The sequence below is a fragment of the Hippocampus guttulatus genome, chromosome 3 (genome assembly GCF_054856545.1).
Source record: "Hippocampus guttulatus isolate MCC_2025c chromosome 3, RoL_Hgut_1.0, whole genome shotgun sequence".
Lineage (NCBI taxonomy): Eukaryota > Metazoa > Chordata > Actinopteri > Syngnathiformes > Syngnathidae > Hippocampus > Hippocampus guttulatus.
The window spans coordinates 22,681,060-22,696,578 of NC_141263.1; positions in this window are offsets into that span (position 1 = coordinate 22,681,060).

Below are 15,519 nucleotides of genomic sequence, written 5' to 3' on the forward strand. Positions count from 1 at the left end.
ACGAGCGCCATCAAATGCACCAGCACAAACCGTCATAATGCGCCGAGACCTTTACTATTTTGAAAATGAGCCCTCAAGCGCGCCGCGGGAACTCAAATTCATCCCCGTAGATGTTTCTCTTCACTTTTCTATCATATAAAGCAAATAGCAAAAAAGAAAAAAAAAAGTGAATTGAATGTAGGGGAAAATTAAAGCTGAAGGACAGGGAAGACTGATAGATGGAGGTCAAACCGATGCCAGCTTTGTCGAGTTACATGCAGAGCAACAATCGGGACAGATTTGAGCATTTTTTTTTCTCCCTTGTGATCAAAGTCAGCAAACATCCGATTGTCAGGTGTCTGTGAAAGATGACACTGAGCGTTGATCCTGTGGTGTGATGGCTTCGACAACATTTAGGTGGCCAGACAATTGTATATTTTAAATCTGTTCAAAAAGTATAATTGCAAGTTCACATCTGTGTTTTCAACACAGGTTCTGCACACACATGCCAATGTATATTTTTTTTAATCACATAAAAAAAAGGTTTGAAGCAGAATACATATACACCGTCAAATTTTATGCTGGGTTTGAAATCAACGATTTTCACAGTCTCAGACTAAAAAAAATTCTAAGTCAGAATTAAGTTTTAGAGTTGAACTGGCATCAAAGCGCACGCCAGAAATTCGCAGTCATCCATGCGAAACCTGTCCAATAGCCTAGCCAATTGGATTCTTTGTATTTCCTGGCAGTCCGGATGCCCTGTGGCACCGTTACCTCTCAAAAGTCAGTCCCTGATTGCAAATAAAGTCATCATTATGAGTGTGGTGTGCTGTGTTGGTCGCTCATATCAATTAAACCACATATTGTAAGAACAGTAAATATGCACTTAATCAGTTGGTACGTGCATTAGTATGACCGCAAAACTAAAAAAATAAAATAAAATAAAAACAGTTGGATTTCAGTGCAACACTTGGCGCCTTCCATTTCTCATCGTTTTTGAGTTCTGTAGTAGTTTAGGTGGTGGTGGTGGTGGTGGTGGTGATGGATTTTAAAACGCTTCCTGAATTTGAGGGGACAAAAGAAGCACATCTTGAAAAGGTTGATGCTAGTCGGATAAGAGGGAGTTATTTGTTCTTGTTAATGAGGCCAAGCGTGCAGCGCTTACTCAAGAGGGGTTTTGAGTAGCCCTCATGCCTCAGCAGCCTGGGAAAGCGACACCGAAACCTGACAATAACGTGAAGAGTCAATATTAAATCAGATCTTTTTTTTTTTTAATCTTAATAATGACATAGTTGGCAAAAAACATCCTTTAAACTGATCCCAGAATTGAATTACCTTCATCAACATGAAGTCTTCAATCCAAACCGGTCTTTGCATACAACGCAGAAATTGTAATGTTCTGTCAATTGAGGGAGTCTGGTGAAAGAGCATATTCCACCTTTTTCGGTCAAGATGGTGCTCACGATGTCGTTCCATTTGGGTTAGCTTCTTTTTGTACTTCAAAAATCCCATGCGCGGTTCATAAAGGTGATTTCCGGTGTCCAGGGGCAAAACTTTTAAGTCAATATTAATTGGTGATAGCGTTGCTGAATTAATGCAAGTCATGATCAAAACGTCCTCAGAAATGACACCGACGGTGTGGTGATGTCTCCTTGTGAGTGTGTGTGTTTATAAGATAATAGAAGCCATTGATTTGTTTTGGGAAAAAAAAGTGTGAAAATGAAGCGCCTCTCACGCTGCTTCATCAGGAGAGTAGAAGTATTGATCGGTGTTTTTTAATGAAGGATCATTTCGATATGTCTGGTCAAGAAAATCACATGATCACATCCTGGACAAGGAAGAGCCTTCAAATGTGATGAGTGACATTCGGAAAGCAATCAGTGACATTTTAATGGAACGTATAAAATGCTTTCAGGCGGCATATCGTGGCAAAGAATGCAGGTGTTATTTAATTTTTTTTTTCATTCAATAGTGACAACAATGTCTTGGCAGTAACGCTGGTTGCAAAATTGTTATTAACTGCGGAATAACTAGCGTGAAAAGAAACATGGTATTTTCCGGATTATAAATCGCACCGACCATAAAATGCATAACAAAGAAGAAAAAAACATAAATTGCACTGGAATATAAGTCGCATTATTTGGGGGAAATGTATTCGATAAAATCCAACACCAAGAAAAGACATGTCATCTTGAAAGGCAATTTAAAATACAAATAAAATAGAGAACAACAGGCTGAATACGTGTACGATATGCTAACGTTACATGACGCATATACAACGAACGGAGAACGTGCCTGGTATGTTCACGTAACATATTAAGAGTTATTCAGATAACTATAGCATAAAGAACATGCTAACAGGTTTACGAAAACAAAAACAGTGTCACTCCAAATCACTAAATCCAATGAAATCTTCATTCCGTATCACTTTCAAACAACTCTGCCCAACTCCGGAGGTAGAAGATAGGGTGCTTCCTCTTCTACGCCACTTACATCAAATTCATCGTCAACTTATCAACACACGCCTTGAGCGCCCTCTTGCGGTTTAATGTGAAAATAACATGTGAAATGATCATAGTAATGTGTTAATAACTTCGCACATAAATTGCTCTGGAGTATAAATCGCACCCCTGGCCAAAATTGATTTGTAATCTGGAAAATATGGTACATCAGCAAACAAAAACAGATAATATCACCTTCACTTGGCCGATTTCTTACTACTGTGGCGTGTCTGTATCCTTTCATTTAAAAAAACATTTGTGTGTGTGTGTGTGTGTGTGTGCGTGTGTGTGTGCTTGTGAAAAAGCCCTTCTCAGGACAGGCATTGGAATTTAGCATTAGCGATTACATGAGAAATTTGTTTTTTTCAATTGGCTGATGTCGCATCTGCCCCTATTCATTATCAACGTGAAATGAAATATGTCTTAAGATATGGGTGTAGATGCAGAGTCCTGCTAATATAAAAAAGCACGGGAGAAGAACAACATCACGACAGATGAAAACTTTCGATTCTATGATAAGCAAGCTGTAGCTTCACTTATCCTGCGATATTCGGCTTTCAAACAAATGTTCGTGTCACACTTTCTCTTAATGCCTCGCTCATAAAGGACAAAAGTGGTCCATAAATGGCGTTAGAAAGGAGGCGCTACCCACAATGCACTGCAGAAGGCGGTGATCAAACGTGTGGCGGCGTCCATTTTTAATATGCGCGAGTCCTATTAGGCGCTTTTAAGTGTGTTTTGATAATTGTGCTTTTGTACTTTTATGGCCCTCCAGTCTATTCCCACTTCAATTTCCCCTTTTATCGGACGTTTGAAATATTGATCCCTGACAGATAAAAGCAAACGCCATAATCTTACCCGGGTGAGCGGAATACACGCGGGACCACCACCACCAGCCCCAACCCCCACTTCAAAACCTTTATTACCTTTATTCGTCAACACAATTTGCTTACTGCTCTGGGATGTTTATGTCAGTGTTTGATTCCTGCCCCCCCTCCTCCCTCCTTCCTTCCATCCCTCATGACATTTTGCAAAAAAATGCAGCACAAAAGGGGGGGGGGGCTCCCGAGGTGCTTCCCATGATTGCTGCTTCTTAAACCGCTGTCAGCGCTGTCACTGATAACAGTGATTTATCTCCATAGCACTTTATGGAAGTTGGTGTTTTGTGTAGTAAAAAAAAAAAAAAAAAAAATTGTGGGGGGGGGCTGAAAATGCTACACCCCAATCAATCATGTTTTGATTTTTATATAAAGCACACACACACCCAAAAAAGGTGTTGTAAATAACACCGGGATGGAGTATCTTTACGTCATCTTTATTGACACAGAGAGCAGGCCACTGCCAAAGGCCCGTAGGCGGCGCTATTGCTACCGTCAAAACGTTAAGCCCGCTATGATGCCCGGATGCTCTCGACATCAGAGGGAAATGATCCAATTTCATTTCATCGGTCGTAAAATGATTTAGTGATCGGGAACAAATGATTTATCTTTCCATATCTATTTATGACATCTATAGTGATGGGCAGAACAACGAACACACCGCTGTGTGTGTGGCAGAAGGTACAAGGAAGCGGTGTATCCACCTGTTGCCATTCATACACAGATTGATACTTTTCTGAGTACATTGAGTCAAAGATCACAATTAGTTTTTCCGTACATGTACTTTTTGGGACGTTTTTGTTTTTGTGGTGTGCTGTAACATTTGTCTCATGTAATGAGAAATGCGAATCTAAATGACAGCTGGGCTAATAACTAATAACGTATGTTAAACACTCTTATCAGTGGCGCTTCACAAATTTACGAGACCACAGCCAATTTTGGGAGATGGTTTCATCAAGCGTCATAAAATGCTTTGATTCGGACTCTTTCGGTTTCAGTGAGAGCTCACCGCTTTGGGGTGAGCTTGACTATTTTTCCATTTGGCATTTTTATTTTGTATAATCCTACAGTTGAAAATTCAGGACTATAGATACTGTACATACTCGCACCCAGGCATCATTTGATCTACTTCAGTAGCTGTGGACAGTTAAGCTCTTTTTATTTTTTATTGTAAAATGTTCAGAGGGAAGTCAATTTAGAGACGTTCCTTTTTGTTCCCCACTCAGTCATCTTTGGGTCCCCTTAAGAGTTGATCTGTTCATTAATTCACCTACCACGCATGTTTTCGGAATGTCACACGGACACTGGCGGAAGAACAAAGAAACTGCAAGCTTCATACCAAGAACCTCAGACCTGTGAGGCAGATGTGCTAAACACTAGCCACGAGTGCGCCCCTTTCCGCAGTGCACACGGAAGACTCTTTAATGAACTGAACATGAATGTTTTTGGAATGTGGTCGGAAGACAGACTGCCTCGAGAAAACCCTCACAAGCATGGGGTAGAGATTCAAACGCTGAACTTTCGAACTGCGAGGCAAGCGTGCGAACCACTTTCCACTGTGTTGCTATTCGAAGACGATTGAGATGCGAGTTCCTACTGGCGATCTTGCTAGAACATCCAACAGCAGTTAAAAAATAATAATAATAATAAAAAATAAAAGCAAAATAAAGAAGGGGAACTTTATATTTAAATAGTTTAAAGGGTTTTGCTTGTCAACCTTTAAATATTAGAGATTGAGCGTGATGAATTGCTTGGACGCTCATCCGCAGGCATATTAGCCAGCCTGTCAGCTCGAGTGCCGAGTCCTCTAAGCAAAAGGAACCTTTTTTGTGTGTGTGTGTGTGTGTTTTTTCCCTTTTTCAGCTTTGCAAACACTATTTGGGATTTAGTGCAAACATTTGAGCGTCGGGCCCCGCTGTATTGACTGCCCTTTGACAAGCGTAATCCTTTTCTTCTCTGCAGTCACTTCCACCGCGCGATCAATCAAGGGCGTCAATGATGCCCCCCGCGGGCCGCTATGAAGTGCAAGACGCCGAGCGTTCGATCAGCGGCAGCCAGCCACCTTGCCGACTTTCGCCATAATATCGTGATTGATTCATCTTCAAAGATATCTTAAGTGGTTATCTGGATGGGCTGTTTTGTTTTGTTTTTTTCGTTTTTGGTCGACCGCAGTCCTTTTCATTACCCCCACTCGCCATCCTTTAAAACTGCAACACGCATCAAAACTGGAGATAAATACACTGCTTTTACTCGTTTTATATATTGGCTGGATGGATGATTTATTACTGCGCTTTCAACTTTGAGAGACGATAAAGCAGAAAGGAAGTAGTCTTTGAACGCCGATTGGGTTTCACCACTGGAAAGTAGATGACAATAGAAGATTCATCTGCTAATAAACGTACTCTTGCGCTCGCCTTATACTTAAAAAAATAAAATAAAATAGACACAGGGTTCAAATAGAGGTGAGTTGACCTTTTTTCCCCGAAAATGTCTGCTTTGTATCGCAAAAAAACAAACTGATTAAATAGAATGGAACGTCAAACGTCTTTTTTTTTTAATTGTCATAGTCCCTGCTTTTTTTTTTTTTCTTGCCATGACAAAAAGACATTTATTGAACAAGATGTCTATATTAGTGTGCTTCTCGGTATACCTAATAAAGCCTCCGCCAAGAATCCAAATGATTCTGCCGCTACCTGACATTTAATGCGACTGTCACGCGTGTCAAGCGAGTAACACAGCCGCCAATTCTGGTGCTCTTTTTGTCAGCGAATATGAACGGGATGAGCGCATTGCAAGGTACAAGTGAAGCGCGCACCAAGGCGTCGCGGGGTATGAAGGAAAGTGTAGTCATTACAGCAACAGGCGACGGTGTCACTGACCTCCAGATTGCACTATCTTGTCTCCTTTGTGTCATCCCATTGCGCCGCGCTCATTGAGTGAAATTGTATCTTTTCACTTGGCCTCTCTTAAAAAATGTCCGCGCTATTGAGAGCCACTGAAGCATAAACCTTTTTTTGGGGGGGGGGATGTCTTTTCTCCCCCCTCCCAAGCTGCCCTACTCTGTCTTACTGGGAGGTATTTCATGAACAGCTGGGTCCCGGGAGAGGAGAGGTTAGTGAAAGAGGCGCACTGTGTATAATTCAATAATTATCAGGTGTGCATGGGCTGTGTGTGTGTGTGTGTGCGTGCGTGCGGGGGTTGGGGGGGGGGGGGGGGTCTACCCCAAGACCCCCACTATTGGCAGGTGTCAGGTGACAGACAGGCTGTGTCACTGGCTTTCTATTGGAGCGGTCACACTTGCTCCCGACATTAACATAAGCCGATGAGAAACACTTGGGCTTAGCGTCTGCTCGAGTCAACTCGAACCTCATTGGGCAATTCTAAAAATCAAGCCAAAAAAATTGCAACAAAGAACGGACTTACACGCACGCGTCACAATATTTGGTACGCGCTCACAATCTGAGGGGTTGTATCAACAATGAATAAATAATGGTCAATTACGAATGAGAATGTCAGCGATGGGAAATCTTGTGTTTTGTATTTTATTACAGTTTTCAGCGTAAGGCTGTAAATGTTTCTACATATTGCTGATAGATACTACATTGCTACATATTTTGTGATTGTTCAGTGGACATAACAGTTTAGCGAATTGTTAATTTTTAATATTTCCATTACGTTTGATTACTTGATTGCGATATCGTTGCATATTTTGCGCTCAGTCATCATTTAGTTGACGTAACAGTTTAGCTGTTAACTGAGTTATTTATATTGACCTTTTTATCTACAGGAATGATTGTTACAGAAATATTGCTGCATATTTTCAATTCACTCAGTCATGGTTCATCCTACATTAGTGGCTGTGAACTGTCGAGTTTCCACCGCATCCGTTGCATCGCATCGGCGGAGTTATTCTTACAACAGAGTTCGCTTAAGTGTGTCAGCCTCCGACTTCCCCAATTTCACACGAGTTAACCTCCTTAATGTGCTCGCCACATGCTTGATTCATCCCATTTCAGGAAGTCGGAATGGCCGCCCAGGTCTAAAAAGTGGCGTTCAAAGAAGGTCACGCTTTGTGCTACCTTTAGTATGTTAATTGCCATTCTCCTGCACAGCGGGGGATCCTGTTTGAGATGGAGAGGACGTGTGAAGTCGGGGCGAACAACAAGGCACTAGCCACTTGCAACTTATTGGTTCCTATTTTCGTGCCCAGCGCAGGCGTGCTCTAGCTATATGCATCGATGGTGTTTTATTTCTTTTGGCATTTTTGTAGACAGGCGCAGTTCGAAATGGGTTTGCACTGTTGTGGGAGTGAGCACGGCCGGCTTGACTCCCTGCCAATCAAAGCGGCAGCCCTCATTCCCTTGGAATTCAGCACAGCAGAGGTGTGCAGTCTACATGGCGGAAGCATATTGGACTTGCTGGAGGAAGTGCGGAAGATTACCCCCCCCCCCCCCCACATTAATGATGATGATAGTAATAATAAATGCATTCATTTCAGTGAATTGATTCCTACAATGATTCGGAAGGTTTGATGAATGCTGATGTCATTTATGAATGAAATACGTGCGCCACACATAACAGCGGAGCGCAGAATGATTGTACCTGTATCAAATCCACCAAACTCACGTCACACCACCCGCGCCGCAACTTAGACCTGGTTTTACCTGGTCTAAAGTCTACTCTACTTTCTGTCATCAAACTGTCAGGTGAGCCGCTGATGTGTAAACAGAAAAAGGCCTCGGTCTACGAGAATCCCAAACGATGCGTAGCGCTGGCTACCAAATAGCCAAACACGGCAAGCTGGACTTGCCTTGGCAGAAAATGAGGACGAGCCAGTTTTTACCCCAAGCGCACGTGCACCTGCCTACGAACATTGGGCCCAAAATTTGGTTGGCATATCTATCATGATTAGACCCACAAAACAGTCAAGTAACCATGCCGGAAAAAGATACAGGATGTCTGCCATTTTGGTTTGAATCGGCCATTTTCGGGCAACCTTTTGGCCATTCAAAACTGAACTCCTGTAGATTTTGTCCAATTGCTCACAAATTTGTGTACATGACTGATGGACAACTCTAAACTGCCAAAAAGAAGTTAGTTTTCATTATTGTGTTGAGAAGACCTGGGAGTGAAGTTTGATGACTTGCCATGAAACACGACTCTTTTTGAAAATTCACCCCGCAATGCTAGTAAACTAAAACTAGCAACATCAAAGTTGGTTGGAATGTCTATCATGAGTAGACCCAGAAACAAAGTCTCCTGAGGGCATGCCTGAAAAGACGCAGCAAGTCAGCCATTTCGGTTCAAAGCCATTGATTTAGGGGTCTTTTCAAGAGGAACTAGTCAGAGAGTTTTTTGCGAGCAACAGTTCGATGTTAACGCAGCTTCACCAGCACACTCTAAACTGCCCCTCTTCAAGTATCAAGCACCTGTTGTAACAAATGAATGCATGACTTCACTCTTCAAAGTACATTCACAGGTAAGTGGTCCACTCCGCATTTGCTCTACATGCTGCTCACACATTGTTGTACACCAGAAGTTTAGGCCCTCCGCGACATGTTTAGCATTGTTCATTGTCATTAAATTCTCTATAGAAAATAGTTGTGGTCTACTCACGTCGGCGAATGAGCATGAGCATCATGTAGCAGGGAGGAGGAGAGATGCCAGTGCTTGGGGGAGGTATCAGCGGTGAGAGGTGCGAGCCTGGCTCTGTCTGCCTGGGTGGTGGATCTTTTCCAGCTGTGCCCATCTGAGGAGAAAAGCAGACGTTAGCTTGCGGCCTCCACGCTCAACTGCTTCCCTGCAAGAGGTCACTGTGATCACAGACTCGTGATGGAGCCTATGGAGCACTCCTGCCTGCTTTGTAAACACGACTTGTTTAGTTTGTTAAGAGACACTTTTCGGGAAGTTGGAGTGGGAAAGCAGTGTGATGGTGTCTGTAAACTATACTGTACTAAAGGACTGTCAGGGAGGTATACGCACGCCGCTTCAGCTTGTTAAACACTTGCTGATGCCTCAGTAGTATTACAAAGGTGGGGAAAAATATACTGTAGTGATATGGGGGGGGTAATAACAAACGAATAAATGGTAATGGAATTTTTTTTTCAAAAAGTAACTTTCAATTTCATGATACTGAAGTAATATTAGGAGAAAAATGTCACAAGTTGAAAAGTTGAAATTTGAGCAGAATCAAGATCATGATTTCTCTTCTTGAGAAGCTCTTTTATATTTAGTCAAATCAGTTAAAGTAAAGCCCGACAATGAGTCAGTTGCGCAGTCCCAACCGAGGTGTCGCTTCGGTCCCCTGGAGCCGCAGCAGAGCCCGAGGAGACGCGCTATTGATCGGCGGGGGCCAAGAAAGCGAGCCACCATTAAAGTCGTGACAGTGGAACTGCGCCTCATCGATCCTGTCCTATTATTAATGGAGGAGGGCTCCACCACTGCGCCCCCTCGATGCTTCCCACGCTGACAGTCAGACAGATTACACCTAACACAATTATGATTGATATTATCACATTACGCCTGCCATAACAAGATCCCTTGTCAAATTCCTCCGCTGGGAACAAGGACGTCTGGGTAGGGACAGGAACTCAAGTCTTGGAAAAAAAATAAACTCACTCGGATAAACACGCATACATATAGAGGAGTATTTGTGTACTTTAAGGGGCGTGGCCTCGTGAGTGATATCAGCTCTGATTCCAGTTCAGGTCGGCCGTTTAGTATGCGGTTAGTTCAGTGTGCGCATCTGCTCCATGCTCCTTGCGTGTGCTTTAATTTTTGTTTCATGTGTTCTCTGCAATTCCTGGCAAGGCGCGGTCCCTACGTGCATGTGACTGACGCCCTCGAAATTACTTAAAAGGTTAATAATTTCCGAGAGATGCCACAATATGGTGGCATCTCTACATTTGTCTGTAAGAAGCTACTCAGCTCACGGGAAAAGATTGCTTTGCTGCTATCTCATGGCATGTTGATGTTTATCAAGTGCGAAAAGGAACATCGTTTAGTCAGGCCATAGCCTTGTTTAAGCAAAGACAGAGCTTTACCGCCATCTTATGGCATCGATAGGCAATTAGAAACCTTTTTGGGTGGGTGTCAATTCCTTGCTGATTTTCACCAGTGACGGCAGGGCTCGGCCCAACAAATGTTCTTAGTTTGTATAAATCTAAAAGATTGGGTAGAGGGCTAAGATAATATAAACCACTCTTTATTTTAACATTTTATTGCGCGCCATTCATCACCTCAAAACATCGAATGTCGGCATTGTCATAAACCAAGGACCCTGTGTCGATTTAGACTGTACCGATCATGAGTGCATAAGTGAGAGGCTAAGTGTAATTGCAAGTACATATTTCCTCGTAAGCCATGAGGAGAACATTAAAGCTCTAATAAGAATGTTAGTTTTGCTAATGAATTGGGCATTAAAAAGGAACTGCAGCGCAGATGCCGATTTAATCCAATTTGTAGCAATTTGCTGTGACAATTGGAGTCTGAAAAATTCTGGGGGCGGGGGGCTGGGACCCTGGCAGTTGTTAGCACTGGGCCATAAATCGCCGTCATCTTAACAAGACAAGACGGGAAACAATTTTAATGTATTTATTTATTTTTTAGAGCCGACGATCACTGAAAACTGAGTGGAAAATGAATTTGACTGGGGTTGTCATTACACTTTAGGCCTCATAAGGAGTGACTTCTTCCGTCACGCTAATCCAATTGGCAGTCACAATGATCTCCACGGAGGGCACGACTTCTGAGCCGTAAAGGAGGCGCTCCGAGGGCCAGCCTCACATGCAAGCCGGGGCCCATGTATGTCCCTGTAATTGAATAATAAACAATGCCCAAATCGCATTATAGTCATCCGCTGTAATTGCATTACAGGAAACCACATAATAATAACGTAAAGAAATGGATTGAGAGCCGTATGTTGGTCACGGGCTCCAGTGTGTTACTTCGGCAGGACACAATGGACGCTTCACGGTATACACGCAAAACAGGTCAAAGCATCAATGCAAACATGCGGGATTCAGTGTTGTCTTTGTGCAACTGCAAGCACATTCGTAGCTTTCTTAGTGTCGCCTTAAGGTGTTTACACTGATGCAGGAGAAGCTATTGCTAACCTCAAGGGCTGAAATACAGTCAACTCTTACCGATTTGCGGTATATATGAATATGAATCCACCTTATGGCGTTTATTTTTTTTGGGTGCTCTTTTTTGGAATGCCTTAAGATGCCATCAAAGCCCAGGCTAGTCATAAAGTAGCAATTGGTGTCAAGCACAGTATCATGATACACGTCGACTCTTCTAGGATCTTCGTATGTGTTTGTGGAAGTTGCGTGGCTCTAAAAAGCTCAGGCAAAGAAAATGATGTACCGCGTCACCCATCCACGAGCATGACGATCAGGCTGCAGCCAATTAGAGCGTGCAAGGGAATCTGTGGGAGGGGTTTCGATCCAGTCATTACTGAGTATTGCTGCTCGAATGATGGATGTGTAAATGAAAAGATTACTAGGCTCTATCCGTCCAAACATTTTCTTCAGCAAAACCCTGTTTTTTTTTTTTTTAGACCACATCATAATCGACCCTCTCCGTGAGCCGTCACCTTACCGTGGTGGAGGGGTTTGTGTGTCCCAATGATCCTAGGAGCTAAGTTGTCTGGGGCTTTATGCCCCTGGCAGGGTCACCCATGGCAAACAGGTTCTAGGTGAGGGACCAGACAAAGCACGGCTCCAAGACCCCTTATGATAAAAAAAATTAAAGGATCTCAGTTTCCCTTGCCCGGACGCGGGTCACCGGGGCCCCCCTCTGGAGCCAGGCCTGGAGGTGGGGCTCGTTGGCGAGCGCCTGGTGGCCGGGCCTACACCCATGGGGCCCGGCCGGGCTCAGCCCGAAGAGGCAACGTGGGTCCCCCTTCTCATGGTCTCACCACCCGTGGGAGGGGTCAAAGGGGTCGGGTGCAATGCGAGCTGGGCGGCAGCCAAAGGCGGGGACCCTGGCGGTCCGATCCTCGGCTGCAGAAGCTAGCTCTTGGGACATGGAATGTCACCTCTCTGGCAGGGAAGGAGCCCGAGCTGGTGTGTGAGGTAGAGAAGCTCCGACTGGATATAGTTGGACTTGCCTCCACACACAGCCTGGGTTCTGGTACTAGTTCTCTCGAGAGGGGTTGGACTCTCTTCCACTCTGGAGTTGCTCATGGTGAGAGGCGCAGAGCAGGTGTGGGCATACTCATTGCCCCCCGGCTCAGTGCCTGTACATTGGGGTTCACACCGGTAGACGAGAGGGTTGCTTCCCTCCGCCTTCGGGTGGGGGGACGGGTCCTGACTGTTGTTTGTGCATATGCACCAAACGGCAGCTCAGCATACCCACCCTTTTTGGAGTCCTTGGAGGGTGTGCTGGAGAGTACTCCTGCTGGGGACTCCCTTGTTCTGCTGGGGGACTTCAATGCTCACGTGGGCAATGACAGTGAGACCTGGAGGGGCGTGATTGGGAGGAACGGCCCCCCCGATCAGAACTCGAGTGGTGTTTTGTTATTGGACTTCTGTGCTCGCCACGGATTGTCCATAACGAACACCTTGTTCAAACATAAGGGTGTCCATATGTGCACTTGGCACCAGGACACCCTAGGCCGTAGTTCGATGATCGACCTTGTGGTTGTATCATCGGATTTGCGGCCGCATGTTTTGGACACTCGGGTGAAGAGAGGGGCGGAGCTGTCAACTGATCACCACCTGGTGGTGAGTAGGCTCCGATGGTGGGGGAAGATGCCGGTCCGTCCTGGCAGACCCAAACGTATTGTGAGGGTTTGTTGGGAGCGTCTGGCAGAATCCCCTGTCAGAAGGAGTTTCAACTCCCACCTCCGACAGAGCTTTTCCCATGTTCCGGGGGAGACGGGGGACATTGAGTCCGAGTGGACCATGTTCCGTGCCTCTATTGTTGAGGCGGCCAATCTGAGTTGTGGCCGTAAGGTGGTTGGTGCCTGTCGTGGCGGCAACCCTCGTACTCGCTGGTGGACACCAGCAGTAAGGGATGCCGTCAAGCTGAAGAAGGAGTCCTATCGAGCCTTTATGGCCTGTGGGACCCCAGAGGCAGCTGACGGGTATCGACTGGCCAAGCGGAACGCAGCTTCGGTGGTCGCCGAGGCAAAAACCCGAGCGTGGGAAGAGTTCGGTGAGGCCATGGAAGCCGACTTCCGGACGGCTTCGAGGAAATTCTGGTCCACCATCCGACGTCTCAGGAGGGGGAAGCAGTGCACCACTAACACTGTGTACAGTGGGGATGGGGCACTGCTGACTTCGACTCGGGACGTTGTGAACCGGTGGGCAGAGTACTTCGAAGACCTCCTCAACTCCACCAACACGTCTTCCTTGGAGGAAGCAGAGTCTGAGGACCCTGAGGTGGGCTCTCCTATCTCTGTGGTTGAAGTCACCGATGTGGTTAAAAAGCTCCTCGGTGGCAGGGCCCCAGGGGTGGATGAGATCCGCCCGGAGTTCCTCAAGGCTCTGGATGTTGTGGGGCTGTCCTGGTTGACACGCCTCTGCAACATCGCGTGGTCAACGGGGAGAGTGCCTCTGGATTGGCAGACCGGGGTGGTAGTCCCTCTTTTTAAAAAGGGGGACCGGAGGGTGTGTTCCAACTACAGAGGGATCACACTCCTCAGCCTCCCTGGTAAGGTCTATTCAGGGGTGCTGGAGAGGAGGGTCCGTCAGGAAGTCGAGCCTCAGATTGAGGAGGAGCAGTGTGGTTTTCGTCCCGGCCGTGGAACAGTGGACCAGCTCTACACCCTTAGCAGGGTCCTCGAGGGTATGTGGGAATTCGCCCAACCAGTCTACATGTGTTTTGTGGACTTGGAGAAGGCGTTTGACCGTGTCCCTCGGGGAGTTCTGTGGGGGGTGCTTCGTGGGTATGGGGTACCGAACCCCCTGATACGGGCTATTCGGTCACTATACCACCGATGTCAGAGTTTGGTTCGCATTGCCGGCAGTAAGTCGGAATCGTTTCCAGTGAGGGTAGGACTCCGCCAAGGCTGCCCTTTGTCGCCGATTCTGTTCATAATCTTTATGGACAGAATTTCTAGGCGCAGCCGAAGCGTTGAGGGCGTCCGTTTTGGTGGCCTCAGTATTGCATCCCTGCTTTTTGCAGATGATGTGGTGCTGTTGGCTCCTTCAAACGGGGCTCTCCAACTCTCACTGGAGCGTTTCGCAGCTGAGTGTGAAGCGGTTGGGATGAAAATCAGCACCTCCAAATCTGAAACCATGGTCCTCAGTCGGAAAAGGGTGGAGTGCCCCCTCCGGGTCGGGGGAGAGATCTTGCCCCAAGTGGAGGAGTTTAAGTATCTTGGGGTCTTGTTCACGAGTGAGGGCAGGAGGGAGCGAGAGATCGACAGGCGGATCGGTGCAGCGTCTGCTGTGATGCGGACGTTGTATCGGTCTGTCGTGGTGAAGAAGGAGCTGAGCCAAAGGGCGAAGCTCTCAATTTACCGGTCGATCTATGTTCCAACCCTCATCTATGGTCACGAGCTATGGGTCGTGACCGAAAGAACGAGATCCCGGATACAAGCGGCCGAAATGAGTTTTCTCCGCAGGGTGTCCGGGCTCTCCCTTAGAGATAAGGTGAGAAGCTCGGTCATCCGGGAGGGGCTCAGAGTCGAGCCGCTTCTCCTCCACATCGAGAGGAGCCAGATGAGGTGGCTTGGGCATCTGATTCGGATGCCTCCTGAACGCCTCCCTGGTGAGGTGTTCCGGGCATGTCCCACCGGGAGGAGACCCCGAGGAAGACCCAGGACACGCTGGAGTGACTATGTCACCCAGCTGGCCTGGGAACGCCTCGGGATCCCCCGGGGAGAGCTGGAAGAAGTAGCTAGGGAGAGGGAAGTCTGGGCTTCCCTGCTAAAGCTGTTGCCCCCGCGACCCGGCCCCGGATAAGCGGTAGAAGATGGATGGATGGATGGATCATAATCGACTTTAAAATCCTGTCCAAGCAGGTAAGACCTGCAGTACAAGTATTAGTTGAAGAAAAGAAAACAAATCTCACATATATCAAGTGTCTGCAGTGAAAAGCAGGGTGTGTATTACAGCACATTTGCCATAATGGCTTCTCCTCATCGGTGCTATTTGATGACATTTTTCTCCAACATTTATGCTCAACATATGGCACATATTACATTACGC